This window comes from Arachis hypogaea, chromosome 4 (assembly GCF_003086295.3).
Source record: "Arachis hypogaea cultivar Tifrunner chromosome 4, arahy.Tifrunner.gnm2.J5K5, whole genome shotgun sequence".
Classification (NCBI taxonomy): Eukaryota; Viridiplantae; Streptophyta; class Magnoliopsida; order Fabales; family Fabaceae; genus Arachis; species Arachis hypogaea.
Window position 1 is genome coordinate 85978716 of NC_092039.1, and position 19591 is coordinate 85998306.

Genomic DNA, 19591 nt, shown 5'->3' on the forward strand with positions numbered 1-19591 from the left:
ATCTCTCTACTGTGGTAAAGAGGACTGGTGCACGAAATTGTGATCATCAACAATGGCGCCAAAAACTTGGTAGCGCTCTCAAACGTGAATCACACTTAGTCACAACTCCGCACAACTAACCAGCAAGTGCACTGGGTCGTCCATGTAATACCTTACGTGAGTAAGGGTCGATCCCACGGAGATTGTTGGTATGAAGCAAGGTATGGTCATCTTGTAAATCTCAGTTAGCGGATAGTAAATATTATGGAGTTTTCAAATCATAAATAAAACAGAAAATAAAGATAGAGTTACTCATGTAATTCAATGGTATGAATTTCAGATAAGTGTGTGGAGGTGCTTGTCCCTGTTGGATCTCTGCTTTCCTACTGTCTTCCTTCAATCCTTCTTATTCTTTTCCATGGCAAGCTGTATGTAGGGCATCACCGTTGTCAATGGCTACATCCCATCCTCTCAGGAAAAAGGTCCAAATGCTCTGTCACGGCACGACTAATCATCTGTCGGTTCTCGATCATGTTGGAATAGAATCCCTTGATTCTTTTGCGTTTGTCATCACACCCAACAATTGCGAGTTTGAAGCTCGTCACAGTCATTCAATCCCTGAATCCTATTCGGAATACCACAGACAAGGTTTAGACTTTCCAGATTCTCATGAATGCCGCCATCAATCTAGCTTATATCACGAAGATTCTGATTAAGGAATCCAAGAGATATGGGCCCGGTCTAAGGTAGAACGGAAGTGGTTGTCAGTCACGCGTTCATAGGTGAGAATGATGATGAGTGTCACGGATCATCACATTCATCATGTTGAAGTGCAACAAATATCTTAGAATAAGAACAAGCGGAATTGAATAGAAAATAGTAGTAATTGCACTGAAACTTAAGGTACAGCAGAGCTCCACACCCTTAATCTGTGGTGTGTAGAAACTTGATAAACCACTATTTTATGGTTTATCTTGTACTCAATTGAGTGGTTTTTATTAACTCTTTACCCACTTATTCATACTATTTGCATGGTTTTATATTTCCTTCCTAATTATGTGTTTGAATTGAAAACATGCTTCTTTGATCTTATATTTGCTTATTATTAATCCTCTCTTATTACCATTAGATGCCTTGATATGTGTGTTAACTGTTTTCAGAGATTATAGGGCATGAATGGCTCAGAGGATGGGAAGAAAGCATGCAAAAGAGGAAGGAATGCAAGAAGTTGGAGAAATTGCTAAGCTGTCCAGCCTGACCTCTCTGCACTTAAACGACTATAACTTTAGCTATAGAGGTCCAAACGATGCGGTTCTAGTTGCGTTGAAAAGCTAACGTCTAGGGCTTCGATTTGATATATCATATGATATAGTTTCCCTGACGCTAGGCGACGCGACCGCGTGATCCATGCGGCCGCGTCGCAATGACGAAAATCCAGCGTGGCCAAATTCGAAACCAGCGAATTCTGGACTGTTTCTGACCCAGTTTGCGGCCTAGAAAACACAGATTAAAGGCTATAAAGTGGAGGAATGCATCCATTCATGAGGAGGCTCTCACATTCACAATTTTAGGAGTAGATGTAGTTTTTAGAGAGAGAGGTTCTCTCCTCTTTCTTTAGGATTTAGGATTTAGGACTTCTCTTAGTTTTAGGAGTGACTCTCAATCCCAAGTTCTTTATTTTTATTTATCCCAATTTAATTTATGAATTTTTCCATATTACAGATTACTCTTTTAAATTAATGTTATTTGAGATATTTCAGATTGATGATTACTGTCTTTTATTTATATAAATAATTTGGATTTTCCTATTGCCCAATTGGCTTATGAATATTGTTAGTTTTAGATTTTACTGCTTTGAATGAATTGAAGGTATTCCAGATATTTATGATTTTAATTTAGCTTTTTACATTCTTGGCTTTGGTTAAATAATTGGTGACTCTAGAGTTATCAAACTCATTATTGATTGAAAATTGGATTTCTTCGTTTCATTAATTCAAGTTCCAATAACTCTAGTCTTTCCCAAGGAAAGACTAGGACCTGAGGAATCAAAATTAATTCATCTACTTAACTTACCTTCATCGTTAGAGGTTAACAAAGTGGGAGAAAAATCCAATTCTCATTACAATGGATAAGGATAACCAGGATAGGACCTCCAGTTCCCATACCTTGCCAAGAGTTTATTTTATAGTTATTTATTTATTTTTCTTATTATTTTTTGTGCAACATACTGCCCCCTTACCTCCTAAACCCCAATTTATAACTCATAACCAATAATAAGAACATACCTCCCTGCAATTCCTTGAGAAGACGACCCGAGGTTTAAATACTCGGTTATCAATTTATTTAGGGGTTTGTTACTTGTGACAACCAAAACGTTTGTATGAAAGGATTTCTGTCGGTTTAGAGACTATATCTACAACGCGACTGTTTTTATGAAATTCTTTAATGGCAAAAAATCCTAACGTCAAAATGGCGCCGTTGCCGGGGAATTGCAAACGTGTGCCTTATTATTGGTTATTGTAAATATTTTTCAAAAAAAAAAATTTTTAAAAAAAAAAAATTCTTCCTATCGTTTTCAAAAATTATATCTTTTTCAAAATATTTTCTTTTTATTAATTTTTGTTTTTATTTTCTCTTACTACCATGAACTCTCACCCCTTTGGCTATGAGTCTAGTTATAATTATGTTGCAGGAAGAGGAGATTATAATGACAACATGCACCATGGTTGGAACAATCAAAGATGGGAGGAGCCACAAGGATTTGAACAACCATCGTGGCAACAACCACCTCCAATGGACTATCAACAACCATTCTACAATGCATACCAAGATGATAGATATGGTAGACCCCCTTGTAGTTACCAACAAGACCCACCATATGCCTATGAACCCCCTCCTCCTCAATATAATTTTGAACCACCATACTCACAAGCCCCTTTCCGCCATTCATCTCCATATGACCCTAACCCTCAACCACCATACCAACCACCTTATGAGCCTTATGAACCATATATAGAACCACCCCAATTCCAACCCAGTTACTCACAAGAACCACCACTTCAATATTCACCATCTCCATATCCATCAATCCAAGAGCATTATGATCCTACTTATGAAAACCGAGTGCATCAAGAGGCAAAGGATCGTCTCAAGGAAACAATGGATCGATTTCAGGCAACCATTCAACAACTGGGGCAAGTATTAATTCAATGGGCTTCTAGACGCTTAAATACACAAGGATCAGCCATAGCCCCATATGGACAGTCTAGTGAAGAGCATAGCATAAAGGAGATACCAGAAACTCCAGTGGACAAGACAGAGCATGAATTCATACTAGAACAAGTAGAAGAAGCTATCATTGTTCAAGAAGAAGAGTTGGTTGAAGACTTAGGAGACGCAGAACCTCCATGGGAAAGACAAGACATAGAGCCTCCTTCCAAGACGGTTGAAATTGATGCTGAAGAGGGTGTACAACCTCCAAAGCATATCATAGTTGAAGACTTGGAAGAGGTTGATCAAGAGATGGAGATTCAAGAAGAAGAAGCACAACCTCCCATGCCCTTGGAAAGCCATGAAAAGGAGATTGAATTGAAAGAGAGCTACTAAGAGGAAGAGGTTGAAATTGAAGAAGTTTGCAAAGAGGTGGTAATTATCAGAGAAGAGCACAAGGGAGTGGAGCTTGCAATTTCATTAAAGATACCTCCCCCTAAGTCACCATCATCCTTCACAACATTCAAGTGGGTAAAATTCATATCCCATAGCTTTCTAATCCCACTTGAATATGGGCTACTGGAGACGGATGGTCAACTTAGAGCTCTTTGTGGCATTAAGAGTAAAAGGAAGATGGTCAGTGGTAAGAATTGTCCTGCAAGGTTCATCATGGTTGGAAGCTTTAAGCTTAAATGTAAAGGTTGGTATAGAGCTCAACTGAATGGGTCTAGGAAGTTGTTTGGCCACTTTAGTGAGAATTCAGATTGCTTGCTACCCGGATGGAATCATGATAATCAACACGAAGACGGGTGTAAAAGCAAGATTTGGGATCCTGGAATCTGTTCTGACATCCAACACCCCGGGAGCCTAAGAATCTTTTTGAAGCTGCTCAAGGGTTTTACATGCCTAGTTTGGGACCCCGGAGGTTACTGGAATCACAAACACTGGTGGAGATTCCTGGATGAGTTCAAGCATAAGCCACCATAATAGGAAGCTCATCAAATGTCCAACTTAAGGACTTTAACTAAAAGTGCTAGGTGGGAGACAACCCACCATGGTATGATCGTCCTTTTTCATTTTTATTTAGTTTTATTTGTTTTTGAATTTTATTTTATTTTGTTATATTGAACCTGAAATTTTGCATCACATTCATATTGACACTGCATTCTGCATCTTTTCAGTAAAAAAAAAAAGCGAGCACGCGACGCGTCCGCGTCGCAAGGAGATGAGAGAATAATAAATTGAACAGAGAGTTATGCAGGAGAAGGGCTGGAGGCGCGCTATTAGCACAAATTGACTCCACGCGAACACGTCATCGACGTGTCCGCGTCATTTGGAAAAATAGCCTCCCACGCAACCGCATCACCCGCGCGGCTGCGTGACCTGAAATTGGCGTAAAAAGGGTGTATGGCTGAAAGTTGAGCTGGAATTGGGCTGGACCCGTGCTAGCAGCACAAGCCCTGCCACGCGAACGCGTCACCCACGCGTCCGCATCGCATTGGAAATCAGGCCACCCGTGCGATCGCGTCGACCACGCGACCGCGTCACCCTGGATTTTTGCAATATTGACGTTTTGAACAGAGAGTTGTGCGGTCGCAAGGCTGCACTCGCGCCACTAGCACAAATCGAGTCACGCGATCGCGTGCCCCACGCGTCCGCGTCACCCAACCTTATCGCGCACCACGCGACCACGTCACCCATGCGACCGCGTCACCAGCGTCGCACAACCTATCCAGATTAGTGCCAATTTTCTTATCTTTTCTCTTCTAATCCTAATTTCTTCCTTCTCTCTCCTTTCTCACTTTCTTTTTCTACTTCTCATTTGTTTTTCACTTTCATTTTATTTTATTTAATTTATTTGCATACTTTCATTCATTGCATATTTTATTTTTCTAAAAGTTATTATTGGTGTTCAAATATTCTTATTCAACTGTTACATCTTTTCTGGTATTTTTTGGTGCTTCATGACTTGTTTAATTCTGATTGAGTAATATTATTTAAATCAATGCCAATCTTTTATACCTATATTACTTTTGCATTGACATGAATTTATATTATCTTTCATTACCCACACTCTCTTCCCTATTGTTGCAACTTTTTGCACTCTTGATTTGCCATGTCCTTCTATTATTTTTTCACTTGCATGTTATAGCTACCATGTAATTGAGACCCTTATTTTTGGCATTAACCAACCCCTGTTTTATTTGTTTTCTATCTTTGCTTTGGGTTACTTTCCTTCCCTTTTTCTTTCAGGATGGCCACCAGGAAGAGACTGGAAGACGTTTACATGGGAGAGACAAAACAAGTTCCTACGCACATTCCTTGATGAGAAAAGCATCAGTTGGAGCAACCCGTCCACCTGCACATCTCAGCATGCACCGAGGACGGTGCAATCTTTAAGTGTGGGGAGGTCGATACCGATCTCCATAGGTTAGTACTTTCCTGTCTCAAACACCAATATTTTATTTTCTTTGTTAATTGTTGTATTTGCATATTTAATTTCATGTTTATTTGATTTTTGCATTTAGTTACTACTTGGTTAAAATAATAAGTTTCTTCTTAAGATCCTATTTTTTGAAAAATTTTACTAATTTAAATTGAAAATTTTTTTTGTTAAATTTGTTTGAAGTTGTATTTGGAACATGGTTTTTGAGCTAAAAAACACACAACCTGTGCGAGTTTGAGCTTATTTACATGGTTATATTATTTAACCATAAATATTTTATTCCTGTGTGTTTCCTTCTCCATGATTGTAATCTGTATTTTGTTCCAGTCTATATGTCCTTTGTTTAGTATATTTACATGCTTGTGTATGATTGAGGCCATATTTGATTATCAACTCACTTACCCCAAATAAGCCTACCTTTTACATCACCTTTGTTAGCCCCTTGAGCTTTTAATCCCCTTCTGTTCTATAACCACATCACTAGCCTTAAGCAGAAAACAAATTAATTATCCCAATTGAATCTTTGGTTAGCTTAAGATAGAGATTGTGTAGCAAATAAGTGTGGGGAAATTTTGGGAACATGGGTTGATAAGGGAATGTAACATGTTTCTAATTTATTTGAATATTAGGAATTTGGGAATCTACTCATGAAAAACCAAAATAGAAAAATAATAGAAAATCCATGTGCATTGATAAGTTATGTTTATTTCTCTACAAAAAAAAGAGAAGAAAAAGAAAAAAATAAAAAATAAAAAAAATAAAAAAAATAAAAAATAAAAAATATATATATAATATAAATAAATAAATAAAGGGGACAAAATTACCCCAATGTTAAGTTAATGAAAAAATCAATGCACATGTAATAAATTAAAAAGAAAAAGTTGATACATGAGTATGGGAATTATACAAAAGTGGGAATTATGGGTAACTAGGCATGAATTTAAAAGTATATAGAGTATATGTATATTAGGTGAGAGTTTAGGTTAATTAAAGATTCAATTTATAAAGCTCACTTAGCCATATATATACCTTTACCCTTACCTTAGCCCCATTACAACCTTGAAAAAGACCTCATGACGTTTGCATTGGTATATTAAATATTGTTGATTGGTTAGATGAAGAACAAGGTTTAGAAAGCATGACTAGAGAAGAGTAGAGTGAATAACCCTATACACTTGAGAGATTAGAGTGATACACACTACCAATGAGGGTTCAATGCTTGATTCTATGTTCCCTGCTTTCATGAGCTGTCTTCTTACAAGTTTACTTGCTTTTTATTGTATGATTTGAATTAGTGAAATCTGGTTTATGTTTGTCTTGAAGAGCTTATTTACTTTTAACCAAGTAGGCAGAAACATTTTTTTGCATGTAGTTGCATTCATATAGATAGGTTGCATTTCATACATTCTACCATTCCTCTTCATCTTTATAGTCTCTCTTGAGCTTAGCATGAGGACATGCTAATGTTTAAGTGTGGGGAGGTTGATAAACCACTATTTTATGGTTTATCTTGTACTCAATTGAGTGGTTTTTATTAACTCTTTACCCACTTATTCATACTATTTGCATGGTTTTATATTTCCTTCCTAATTATGTGTTTTGATTGAAAACATGCTTCTTTGATCTTATATTTGCTTATTATTAATCCTCTCTTATTACCATTAGATGCCTTGATATGTGTGTTAAGTGTTTTCAGAGATTATAGGGCATGAATGCCTCAGAGGATGGGAAGAAAGCATGCAAAAGAGGAAGGAATGCAAGAAGTTGGAGAAATTGCTAAGCTGTCCAGCCTGACCTCTCTGCACTCAAACGGCTATAACTTTAGCTACAGAGGTTCAAACGACGCGGTTCTAGTTGCGTTGGAAAGCTAACATCCGGGGCTTCGATTTGATATATAATATGATATAGTTTCCCTGACGCTAGGCGACGCGACCGCGTGATCCATGCGGCTGTGTCGCAATGACGAAAATCCAACGTGGCCAAATTCGAAACCAGCGAATTCTGGACTGTTTCTGACCCAGTTTGCGGCCCAGAAAACACAGATTAAAGGCTATAAAGTGGAGGAATGCATTCATTCATGAGGAGGCTCTCACATTCACAATTTTAGGAGTAGATGTAGTTTTTAGAGAGAGAGGTTCTCTCCTCTCTCTTTAGGATTTAGGATTTAGGACTTCTCTTAGTTTTAGGAGTGACTCTCAATCCCAGGTTCTTTATTTTTATTTATCCCAATTTAATTTATGAATTCTTCCATGTTACAGATTACTCTTTTAAATTAATGTTATTTGAGATATTTTAGATTGATGATTGCTGACTTTTATTTATATAAATAATTTGGATTTTCCTATTGCCCAATTGGCTTATGAATATTGTTAGTTTTAGATTTTACTGCTTTGAATGAATTGAAGGTATTCCAGATATTTATGATTTTAATTTAGCTTTTTACATTCTTGGCTTTGGTTAAATAATTGGTGACTCTAGAGTTATTAAACTCATTGTTGATTGAAAATTGGATTTCTTCGTTTCATTAATTCAAGTTCCAATAACTCTAGTCTTTCCCAAGGAAAGACTAGGAACTGAGGAATCAAAATTAATTCATCCACTTAACTTACCTTCATAGTTAGAGGTTAACAAAGTGGGAGAAAAATCCAATTCTCATTACAATTGATAAGGATAACCAGGATAGGACCTCCAGTTCCCATACCTTGCCAAGAGTTTATTTTATAGTTATTTATTTATTTTTCTTATTATTTTTTGTGCAACATACTGCCCCCTTACCTCCTAAACCCCAATTTACAATTCATAACCAATAATAAGAACATACCTCCCTGCAATTCCTTGAGATGACGACCCGAGGTTTAAATACTCGGTTATCAATTTATTTAGGGGTTTGTTACTTGTGACAACCAAAACGTTTGTACGGAAGAATTTCTGTCGGTTTAGAGACTATATCTACAACGCGACTGTTTTTATGAAATTCTTTACTGGCGAAAAATCCTAACGTCAAAACTCCACCGTTAAAAATACATAAGTGATGAAGGTCCAGGCATGGCCGAATGGCCAGCCCCCAAACGTGATCAAAAGATCAAAATACAATCCAAGACACTGAATACAATAGTAAAAAGTCCTATTTATACTAGACTAGCTACTAGGGTTTACAGAAGTAAGTAATTGATGCAGAAATCCACTTCTGGGGCCCATTTGGTGTGTGCTTGGGCTGAGCTTGAGCTTTACACATGCAGAGGCTTCTTTTGGAGTTGAACGCCAAGTTGTAACATGTTTTTGGCGTTCAACTCTTGTTTGTGACGTGTTTCTGGCGTTTGACTCTAGAATGCAACATGGAACTGGCGTTGAGTGCCAGTTTACGTCGTCTAATCACGAATAAGGTATGGACTATTATATATTGCTGGAAAGCTCTGGATGTCTACTTTCCAACGCCGTTGAGAGCGCACAATTTGGAGTTTTGTAGCGCCAGAAAATCTATTTCGAGTGTAGGGAGATCAGAATCCAACAGCATCAGCAGTCCTTTGTCAGCCTTCTTATCAGAGTTTTGCTCAGGTCCCTCAATTTCAGCCAGAAAATACCTGAAATCATAGAAAAACACACAAACTCATAGTAAAGTCCAGAAATGTAAATTTTGCATAAAAACTAATGAAAACATCCCTAAAAGTAACTAGATCATACTAAAAACTACCTAAAAACAATGCCAAAAAGCGTATAAATTATCCACCCATCACAACACCAAAATTAAATTGTTTCTTGTCCCCAAGCAACTGAAAATCAATTAGGATAAAAAGAAGAGAATATACTATAAATCCCAAAATATCAATGAATATTAGTTCTAATTAGATGAGCGGGACTTGTAGCTTTTTGCTTCTGAACAATTTTGGCATCTCACTTTTTCCTTTGATGTTCAGAATGATTGGCATCTCTAGGAACTTAGAATTTCAGATAGTGTTAATTGATTCTCTTAGTTAGGTATATTGATTCTTGAACACAACTACTTTTATGAGTCTTGGCCGTGGCCCTAAGCACTTTGTTTTCCAGTATTACCACCGGATACATAAATGCCACAGACACATGACTGGGTGAACCTTTTCAAATTGTGACTCAGCTTTGCTAAAATCCCCAGTTAGAGGTGTCCAGAGCTCTTAAGAACACTCTTTTTGCTTTGGATCATGACTTTAACCACTCAGTCTCAAGCTTTTCACTTGGACCTGCATGCTACAAGCAAATGGTTAGGGACAGCTTGATTTAGCCGCTTAGGCCTGGATTTTATTTCCTTGGGCCCTCCTATCCATTGATGCTCAAAGCCTTGGATCCTTTTTACCCTTGCCTTTTGGTTTTAAGGGCTATTGGCTTTTTCTGCTTGCTTTTTCTTTTTCTTTCTAATTTTTTCGCCACTTTTTTTTCGCAAGCTTTTGCTATTCACTGCTTTTTCTTGCTTCAAGAATCAATTTTATGATTTTTCATATCATCAATAACATTTCCCTTTTTTCATCATTCTTTCAAGAGCCAACGATTTTAACATTCATAAACAACAAGATAAAAAATATGCACTGTTCAAGCATTCATTCAGAAAACAAAAAGTATTGTCACCACATCAATATAACTAAACTAAATTCAAGGATAAATTCGAAATTCATCTACTTCTTGTTCTTTTGAATTAGAAACATTTTTTCATTTAAGAGAAGTGAAGGATTCATGGAATTATTCATAGCTTAAGACATATTTACTAAATACTAATGATCATGAAGTAAAGACACAAACATAGACAAACATGAAGCATAAAAATCGAAAGGCAGAAGAATAAGAGCAAGGAGATTAAGGAATGAGTCCACCTTAGTGAGGGTGGCGTCCTCCTCTTGAAGAACCAATGGTGCTCTTTGGGCTCCTCTATGTCTCTTCCTTGCTTCTGTTGCATGATCCCTAGTGATTTTAGTGCTCCTATCCTTAGTTGCTCCCAATAGTTGTGTGGAGGACAATTTATCCTCTGAGGTATCCCAGGGATTTCTTGATGAGGGAATTCCTCCTGCTCTTGTTGAGGTCCATGAATGGGCTCTCTTGATGTGCAGTCAAATGCTCTATTACTGAGCTATGGACCCTTGAGATGGAAGCTTTTGTCTTCCCTTTCCTCTTTCTAGAGGTTTCGCTAGCCTTAGGTGCCATAAATGGTTATAGAAAAATAAAAAGCTATGCTTTTACCACACCAAACTTAGAATGTTGCTCGCCTTCGAGCAAAAGAAGAAATAATAGAAGAAGAAGAAGAAGATATGGAGGAGATGGAGGGATGTGTATTCGGCTATATGGGTGGGATTGGATGGGAAAGAGATTTTGAATTTTGAAGGTAGGTGGGGTGTATGGGGAAGAGTGGATGGATGTGAGTGGTGAATGAAAAACAGAAGGGGTGACCGTGAATGGAGAGAAAGAGGGTAATTGGGAAGAGAGATTGAGGTGATTGGTGAAGGGTTTTTGAGGAAGAGTGTTTATTAGAAAGAGAGGATGAATGTTGAGAAGAGGGGAGAATATGGTAGGTGGGGATCCTGTGGGGTCCACAGATCCTGAGATGATCCTGTGGGGTCCACAGATCCTGAGGTGTCAAGGATTTACATCCCTGCACCAATTAGGCATGTAAAATGCCTTTGCATGCAATTCTGGCATTTAAACGCCGAGGTGATGCATGTTCTGGGCGTTTAACGCCCAACTGCAACATGTTTCTGGCGTTGAACACCAGTTCCATGCTTGTTTCTGGTGTTCAATGCCAGATCCATGCTCTGTTCTGGCGTTGAACGCCAGCCAGATGCTCCTTATTTGCGTTTAAACGCCAGTAAGTCCTTCCTCCAGGGTGTGATTTTTCTTCTGCTATTTTTGATTATGTTTTTTATTTTTAATATTTTTTTGTGACTCCACATGATCATGAACCTAATAAAACATAAAAGAACAATGAAAATAAAATAAAATTAGATAAATAAAAATTGGGTTGCCTCCCAATAAGCACTTCTTTAATGTCAATAGCTTGACAGTGGGCTCTCATGGAGCCTCACAAGTGATCAGGTCAATGTTGTAGACTCCCAACACCAAACTTAGAGTTTGGATGTGGGGATCCAACACCAAACTTAGAGTTTGGTTGTGGCCTCTCAACACCAAACTTAGAGTTTGATTGTGGGGGCTTTGTATGACTCTGTACTGAGAGAAGCTTTTCATGCTTCCTCTCCATTGTTAAAGAAGAAGATCCTTGAGCCTTAAACACAAGGTAGTCCCCATTCAATTGAAGGACTAATTCTCCTCTGTTAACATCTATCACAACTCCTGCTGTGGTTAGGAAAGGTCTTCCGAGGATGATGCATTCATCCTCCTCCTTCCTAGTGTCTAAGATTATGAAATCAGCAGGGATTTAAAGGCCTTCAACCTTTACCAACACGTCCTCTACCAATCCATAAGCTTGTCTTACTGACTTGTCTGCCATTTACAATGAAAATATGGCAGGCTATACCTCAATGATCCCCAGCTTCTCCATTATAGAGAGTGGCATAAGATTTATGCCTGACCCCAGGTCACACAGAGCTTTTTTGAAGATCATGGTGCCTATGGTGTAGGGTATTACGAATTTGCCAGGATCTTGTCTCTTTTGAGGTAAAGTTTGCTGAACCCATGTATCTAGTTCACTAATGAGCAAGGGAGGTTCACCTTCCCAAGTCTCATTACCAAATAACTTGGCATTCAGCTTCATGATAGCTCCTAAATATTGAGCAACTTGCTCTCCAGCTACATTTTCATCTTCTTCAGAGGAAGAATAGTCTTCAGAGCTCATGAATGGTAGAAAAGAAGGAGGTTTAATGGGATCTCTATGGTCTCTATATGAGCCTCAGATTCCCTTGGGTCCTCAATAGGGAACTCCTTCCTGCTTGAGAGACGTCCCATGAGGTCTTCCTCATTGGGATTCACGTCCTCTCCTTCCTCTCTAGGTTTGGCCATATTGATTATATCAATGGCCTTGCACTCTCTTTTTGAATTTTCTTCAGTATTGCTTGGGAGAGTACTAGGAGGAGTTTCAGTGATTTTCTTACTCAGTTAGCCCACTTGTGCCTTGGTGCACGAAATTGTGATCATCAATGGCGCCATCAACATGGTACGCTCAATTGCAATCTCAACTCTTTATCACAACTTCGCACAACTAACCAGCGAGTGCACTGGGTCGTCCAAGTAATAAACCTTACGCGAGTAAGGGTCGATCCCACGGAGATTGTTGGTATGAAGCAAGCTATGGTCATCTTGTAAATCTTAGTCAGGCAGATTCAAATGGTCATGAATGATTTATGAATAAAACATAAAACAAGGATAGAGATACTTATGTAATTCATTGGTGAGAATTTCAGATAAGCGTATGGAGATGCTTTGTCCCTTCCGTCTCTCTGCTTTCCTATTGTCTTCATCCAATCCTTCTTACTCCTTTCCATGGCAAGCTGTATGTTGGGCATCACCATTGTCAGTGGCTACAATCCCGTCCTCTTAGTGAAAATGTTCAACGCACCCTGTCACAGCACGGCTAATCATCTGTCGGTTCTCAATTAGGTTGGAGTAGAATCCATTGATTCTTTCGCGTCTGTCACTAACGCCCAGCCTTCAGGAGTTTGAAGCTCGTCACAGTCATTCAATCATTGAATCCTACACAGAATACCAAAGACAAGGTTTAGACCTTCCGGATTCTCTTGAATGCCGCCATCAATTCTAGCTTATACCACGAAGATTCTGGTTAAGGAATCCAAGAGATAAACATTCAAGCATTTGTTTGCTTGTAGAACGGGAGTGGTTGTCAGGCACGTGTTCATAAGTGAGAATGATGATAAGCGTCACATAATCATCACATTCATCATGTTCTTGGGTGCGAATGAATATCTTGGAACAAGAATAAGCTGAATTGAATAGAAGAACAATAGTAATTGCATTAATACTCGAGGTACAGCAGAGCTCCACACCTTAATCTATGGTGTGTAGAAACTCCACCGTTGAAAATACATAAGAACAAGGTCTAGGCATGGCCGTGAGGCCAGCCCCATGATCTAAGATAGCATAAAATTACTCAAAGATAGCTACCCCCATGATCTAAGAACTAGACGTCCAAAGATGAAAATACAATAGCAAAAGGTCCTATTTGTAGAGAACTAGTAGCCTAGGGTTTATAGAAATGAGTAAATGACATAAAAATCCACTTCCGGGCCCACTTGGTGTGTGCTTGGGCTGAGCATTGAAGGTTTCATGTGTAGAGACTTTTCTTGGAGTTAAACGCCAGCTTCTATGCCAGTTTGGGCGTTTAACTCCCATTCTTGTGCCAGTTCCGGCGTTTAACGCCGGGTATTCTTGAGCTGATTTGGAACGCCGGTTTGGGCCATCAAATCTTGGGCAAAGTATGGACTATTATACATTGCTGGAAAGCTCAGGATGTATACTTTCCAAAGCAGTTGAGAGAGCGCCAATAAAGCTTCTGTAGCTCCAGAAAATCCACTTCGAGTGCAGGGAGGTCAGAATCCAACAGTATCTGCAGTCCTTTTCAGCCTCTGAATCAGATTTTTGCTCAGGTCCCTCAATTTCAGCCAGAAAATACTTGAAATCACAGAAAAACACACAAACTCATAGTAAAGTCCAGAAAAGTGAATTTTAACTAAAAACTAATAAAAATATATTAAAAACTAACTAAAACATACTGAAAACATACTAAAAACAATGCCAAAAAGCGTACAAATTATCCGCTCATCACAACACCAAACTTAAATTGTTGCTTGTCCTCAAGCAACTGAAAATCAAATAAGATAAAAAGAAGAGAATGTGCAATGAAATCCAAAAACATCTATGAAGATCAGTATTAATTAGATGAGCAGGGCTTTTAGCTTTTTGCCTCTGAACAGTTTTGGCATATCACTTTATCCTTTGAAATTCAGAATGATTGGCTTCTATAGGAACTCAGAATCCAGATAGTGTTATTGATTCTCCTAGTTAAGTATGATGATTCTTGAACACAGCTACTTTATGAGTCTTGGCCGTGGCCCAAAGCACTCTGTCTTCCAGTATTACCACCGGATACATACATGCCACAGACACATAGTTGGGTGAACCTTTTCAGATTGTGACTCAGCTTTGCTAGAGTTCCCAATTAGAGGTGTCCAGGGTTCTTAAGCACACTCTTTTTGCCTTGGATCACAACTTCATTATTTTTTTCTTTTTCTTTTTCCCATTTTTTTTTTCATTTTTTTAGAATATTCACTGCTTTTTCTTGCTTCAAGAATCATTTTTTTGATTTTTCAGATCCTCAGTAACATGTCTCCTTTTTCATCATTCTTTCAAGAGCCAACATTCATGAACAACAAATTCAAAAGACATATGCACTGTTTAAGCATACATTCAGAAAACAAAAGTATTGCCACCACATCAAAATAATTAATCTGTTATAAAATTTAAAATTCATGCAATTCTTCTCTTTTTCAATTAAGAACATTTTTTATTTAAGAAAGGTGATGGATTCATAGGACATTCATAACTTTAAGGCATGGACACTAAGACACTAATGATCATAAGACACAAACATAGATAAACATAAGCATGAAAATTTGAAAAACAGGAAAATAAAGAACAAGGAAATTAAAGAACGGGTCCACCTTAGTGATGGCGGCTTGTTCTTCCTCTTGAAGATCTTATGGAGTACTTGAGCTCCTCAATGTCTCTTCCTTGCCTTTGTTGCTCCTCTCTCATGATTCTTTGATCTTCTCTAATTTCATGGAGGAGGATGGAATGTTCTTGGAGTTCTACCCTTAGTTGTCCCATGTTAGAACTCAATTCTCCTAGGGAGGTGTTGATTTGCTCCTAATAGTTTTGTGGAGGAAAGTGCATCCCTTGAGGCATCTCAGGGATTTCATGATGAGTGGGATCTCTTGTTTGCTCCATCCTTTTCTTAGTGATGGGCTTGTCCTCATCAATGAGGATGTCTCCCTCTATGTCAACTCCAACTGAATAACAAAGGTGACAAATGAGATGAGGAAAGGCTAACCATGCCAAGGTAGAAGACTTGTCCGCCACCTTATAAAGTTCTTGGGCTATAACCTCATGAACTTCTACTTCCTCTCCAATCATGATGCTATGAATCATGATGGCCCGGTCTATAGTAACTTTGGACCGGTCTATAGTGGGAATGATTGAGCGTTGGATAAACTCCAACCATCCCCTAGCCACGGGCTTGAGGTCATGCCTTCTTAGTTGAACCGGCTTCCCTCTTGAATCTCTCTTCTATTGAGCGCCCTCTTCACAAATGTCTATGAGGACTTGGTCCAACCTTTGATCAAAGTTGACCCTTCTAGTGTAACGGTGTTCATCTCCTTGCATCATGGGCAAGTTGAATGCCAACCTTACATTTTCCGGACTAAAATCTAAGTATTTCCCCCGAACCATTGTAAGCCAATTCTTTGGGTCCGGGTTCACACTTTGATCATGGTTCTTGGTGATCCATGCATTGGCATAGAACTCTTGAACCATTAAGATTCTGACTTGTTGAATGGGGTTGGTGATAACTTCCCAACCTCTTCTTCGAATCTCATGTCGGATCTCCAGATATTCACTCTTTTTGAGTTTGAAAGGGACCTCGGGGATCACCTTCTTCAAGGCCACAACTTCATAGAAGTGGTCTTGATGCACCCTTGAGATGAATCTCTCCATCTCCCATGACTCGGAGGTGGAAGCTTTTGCCTTCCCTTTCCTCTTTCTAGAGGTTTCTTCGGCCTTGGATGCCATAAATGGTTATGGAAAAACAAAAAGCAATGCTTTTACCACACCAAACTTAGAAGGTTTGCTCGTCCTCGAGCAAAAGAAGAAAGAAGAGAGTAGAAGAAGAAGAAATGAAGGAGATGGAGATGGCTTTGCTATTCGGCCAAAGGGGGAGAAGTAGTGTTTAGGTTGTGTGCAAATGAAGGAGTGAAGATGGGTTTATATAGGGGTGGAGAGAGGGGTATGGTTCGGTTATGAATGGGTGGGTTTGGGAGGGAAAGTGGTTTGAATTTGAATGGTGAGGTAGGTGAGGTTTTATGAAGGATGGATGTGAGTGGTGAAGAGAATAGTGGGATTTGATAGGTGAGGGGTTTTTGGGGAAGAGTGGTTGAGGTGATTGGTGAATGGGTGAAGAAGAGAGAGGGTGGTGGGGTAGGTGGGGATCATGTGGGGTCCACAGATCCTGAGGTGTCAAGAAAAAGTCATCCTTGCCCCAAGTGGTGAGCAAAAAATGCTCTCTGTGCCAATTCTGGCGTTAAACGCCAGGCTGGTGCCCTTTTCTGGCGTTTAACGCCAGCTTCTTGCCCTTTCCTGGCGTTTAACGCCAGTCTGGTGCCCCTTTCTGGCGTTAAACGCCTATTTGCTGCCCTTACTGGCGTTTAAACGCCAGCAAGGTCTTCCTTCAGGGTGTGCTATTTTTCTTTCTATTTTTCATTCTGTTTTTCTTTTTTAATTGATTTTGTGACTTCTCATGATCATCAACCTACAGAAAACATAAAATAACAAAGGAAAATAGATAATTATAACATTGGGTTGCCTCCCAACAAGCGCTTCTTTAATGTCAATAGCTTGACAGAGGGCTCTCATGGAGCCTCAAAGATACTCAGAGCAATGTTGGAACCTCCCAACACCAAACTTAGAGTTTGAATGTGGGGGTTCAACACCAAACTTAGAATTTGGTTGTGGCCTCCCAACACCAAACTTAGAGTTTGACTGTGGGGGCTCTGTTTGACTCTGTTTTGAGAGAAGCTCTTCATGCTTCCTCTCCATGGTGACAGAGGGATATCCTTGAGTCTTAAACACAAAGGATTCTTCATTTACTTGAATGATCAATTCTCCTCTGTCCACATCAATCACAGCCCTTGCTGTGGCTAGGAAGGGTCTGCCAAGGATGATGGATTCATCCATGCACTTCCCAGTCTCTAGGACTATAAAATCAGCAGGGATGTAATGGTCTTCAATCTTTACCAGAACATCCTCTACAAGTCCATAAGCTTGTTTTCTTGAATTGTCTGCCATCTCTAGTGAGATTCTTGCAGCTTGTACCTCAAAGATCCATAGCTTCTCCATTACAGAGAGAGGCATGAGGTTTATGCTTGACTCTAGGTCACACAGAGCCTTCTTAAAGGTCATGGTGCCTATGGTACAAGGTATTGAAAACTTTCCAGGATCCTGTCTCTTTTGAGGTAATCTCTGCCTTGACAAGTCATCCAGTTCTTTGGTGAGCAAAGGGGGTTCATCCTCCCAAGTCTCATTACCAAATAACTTGTCATTTAGCTTCATGATTGCTCCAAGGTATTTAGCAACTTGCTCTTCAGTGACATATTCATCCTCTTCAGAGGAAGAATACTCATCAGAGCTCATGAATGGCAGAAGTAAATCCAATGGGATCTCTATGGTCTCAGTGTGAGCCTCAGATTCTGATGGTTCCTCATTAGAGAACTCATTGGAGGCCAGTGGGCGTCCATTGAGTTCTTCCTCAGTGGCGTTCACTTCCTCTTCCTCCTCTCCTAGTTCGGCCATGTAGGTCATGTTAATGGCCTTGCATTCTCCTTTTGGATTCTCTTCTGTATTGCTTGGAAGAGTACTAGGAGGGAGTTCAGTAATTTTCTTGCTCAGCTGACCCACTTGTGCCTCCAAATTTCTAATGGAAGACCTTGTTTCAGTCATGAAACTTTGAATGGTTTTGATTAGATCAGAGACCATGGTTGCTAAGTCAGAGTGGTTCTGCTTAGAATTCTCTGTCTGTTGCTGAGAAGATGATGGAAAAGGCTTGCCATTGCTAAACCTGTTTCTTCCACCATTATTATTGTTGAAACCTTGTTGAGGTCTCTGTTGATCCTTCCATGAGAGATTTGGATGATTTTTCCATGAAGAATTATAGGTGTTTCCATAGGGTTTTCCCATGTAATTCACATCTTCCATTGAAGGGTTCTCAGGATCATAAGCTTCTTCTTCAGATGAAACGTCCTTAGTACTGCATGATGCAGCTTGCATTCCAGACAGACTTTGAGAAATCATATTGACTTGCTGAGTCAATATTTTGTTCTGAGCCAATATGGCATTCAGAGTATCAATCTCAAGAACTCCTTTCTTCTGATTTGTCCCATTGTTTACAGGATTCCTTTCAGAAGTGTTCATGAATTGGTTATTTGCAACCATTTCAATTAGTTCTTGAGCTTCTGCAGGCGTCTTCTTTAGATGAAGAGATCCTCCAGCAGAACTTTCCAAAGACATCTTGGACAGTTCAGACAGACCATCATAGAAGATACCTATGATGCTCCATTCAGAAAGCATGTCAGAAGGACACTTTCTGATCAATTGTTTGTATCTTTCCCAAGCTTCATAGAGGGATTCACCTTCCTTCTGTCTGAAGGTTTGGACTTCCACTCTAAGCTTACTCAATTTTTGAGGTGGAAAGAACTTTGCCAAGAAGGCATTGACTAGCTTTTCCCAAGAGTTCAGGCTTTCTTTAGGTTGTAAGTCCAACCATATCCTAGCTCTGCCTCTTACAGCAAAAGGGAATAGCATAAGTCTGTAGACTTCAGGGTCAACCCCATTGGTCTTGACAGTGTCACAGATTTGCAAGAATTCAGCTAAAAACTGATGAGGATCTTCCAATGAAAGTCCATGGAACTTGCAATTCTGTTGCATTAGAGAAACTAATTGAGGCTTAAGCTCAAAGTTGTTTGCTCCAATGGCAGGGATAGAGATGCTTCTCCCATAGAAGTCGGGAGTAGGTGCAGTAAAGTCACCCAGCACCTTCCTTGCATTGTTGGCATTGTTGTTGTTTTCGGCTGCCATGGGTTCTTCTTCTTTGAAGATTTCTGTTAGTCAGGCAGATTCAAATGGTCATGAATGATTTATGAATAAAACATAAAACAAGGATAGAGATACTTATGTAATTCATTGGTGAGAATTTCAGATAAG

General features: G+C 39.2%; 1 non-coding gene across 1 annotated transcript; it reads left to right on the plus strand.

Moving 5' to 3' along the window:
* Positions 1–18952: 18952 nt before the first annotated feature.
* Positions 18953–19060, plus strand: LOC112798469 (small nucleolar RNA R71). Its single transcript, XR_003200079.1, has one exon. It is a non-coding gene; the product is annotated as a small nucleolar RNA R71 (small nucleolar RNA).
* Positions 19061–19591: the final 531 nt, after the last annotated feature.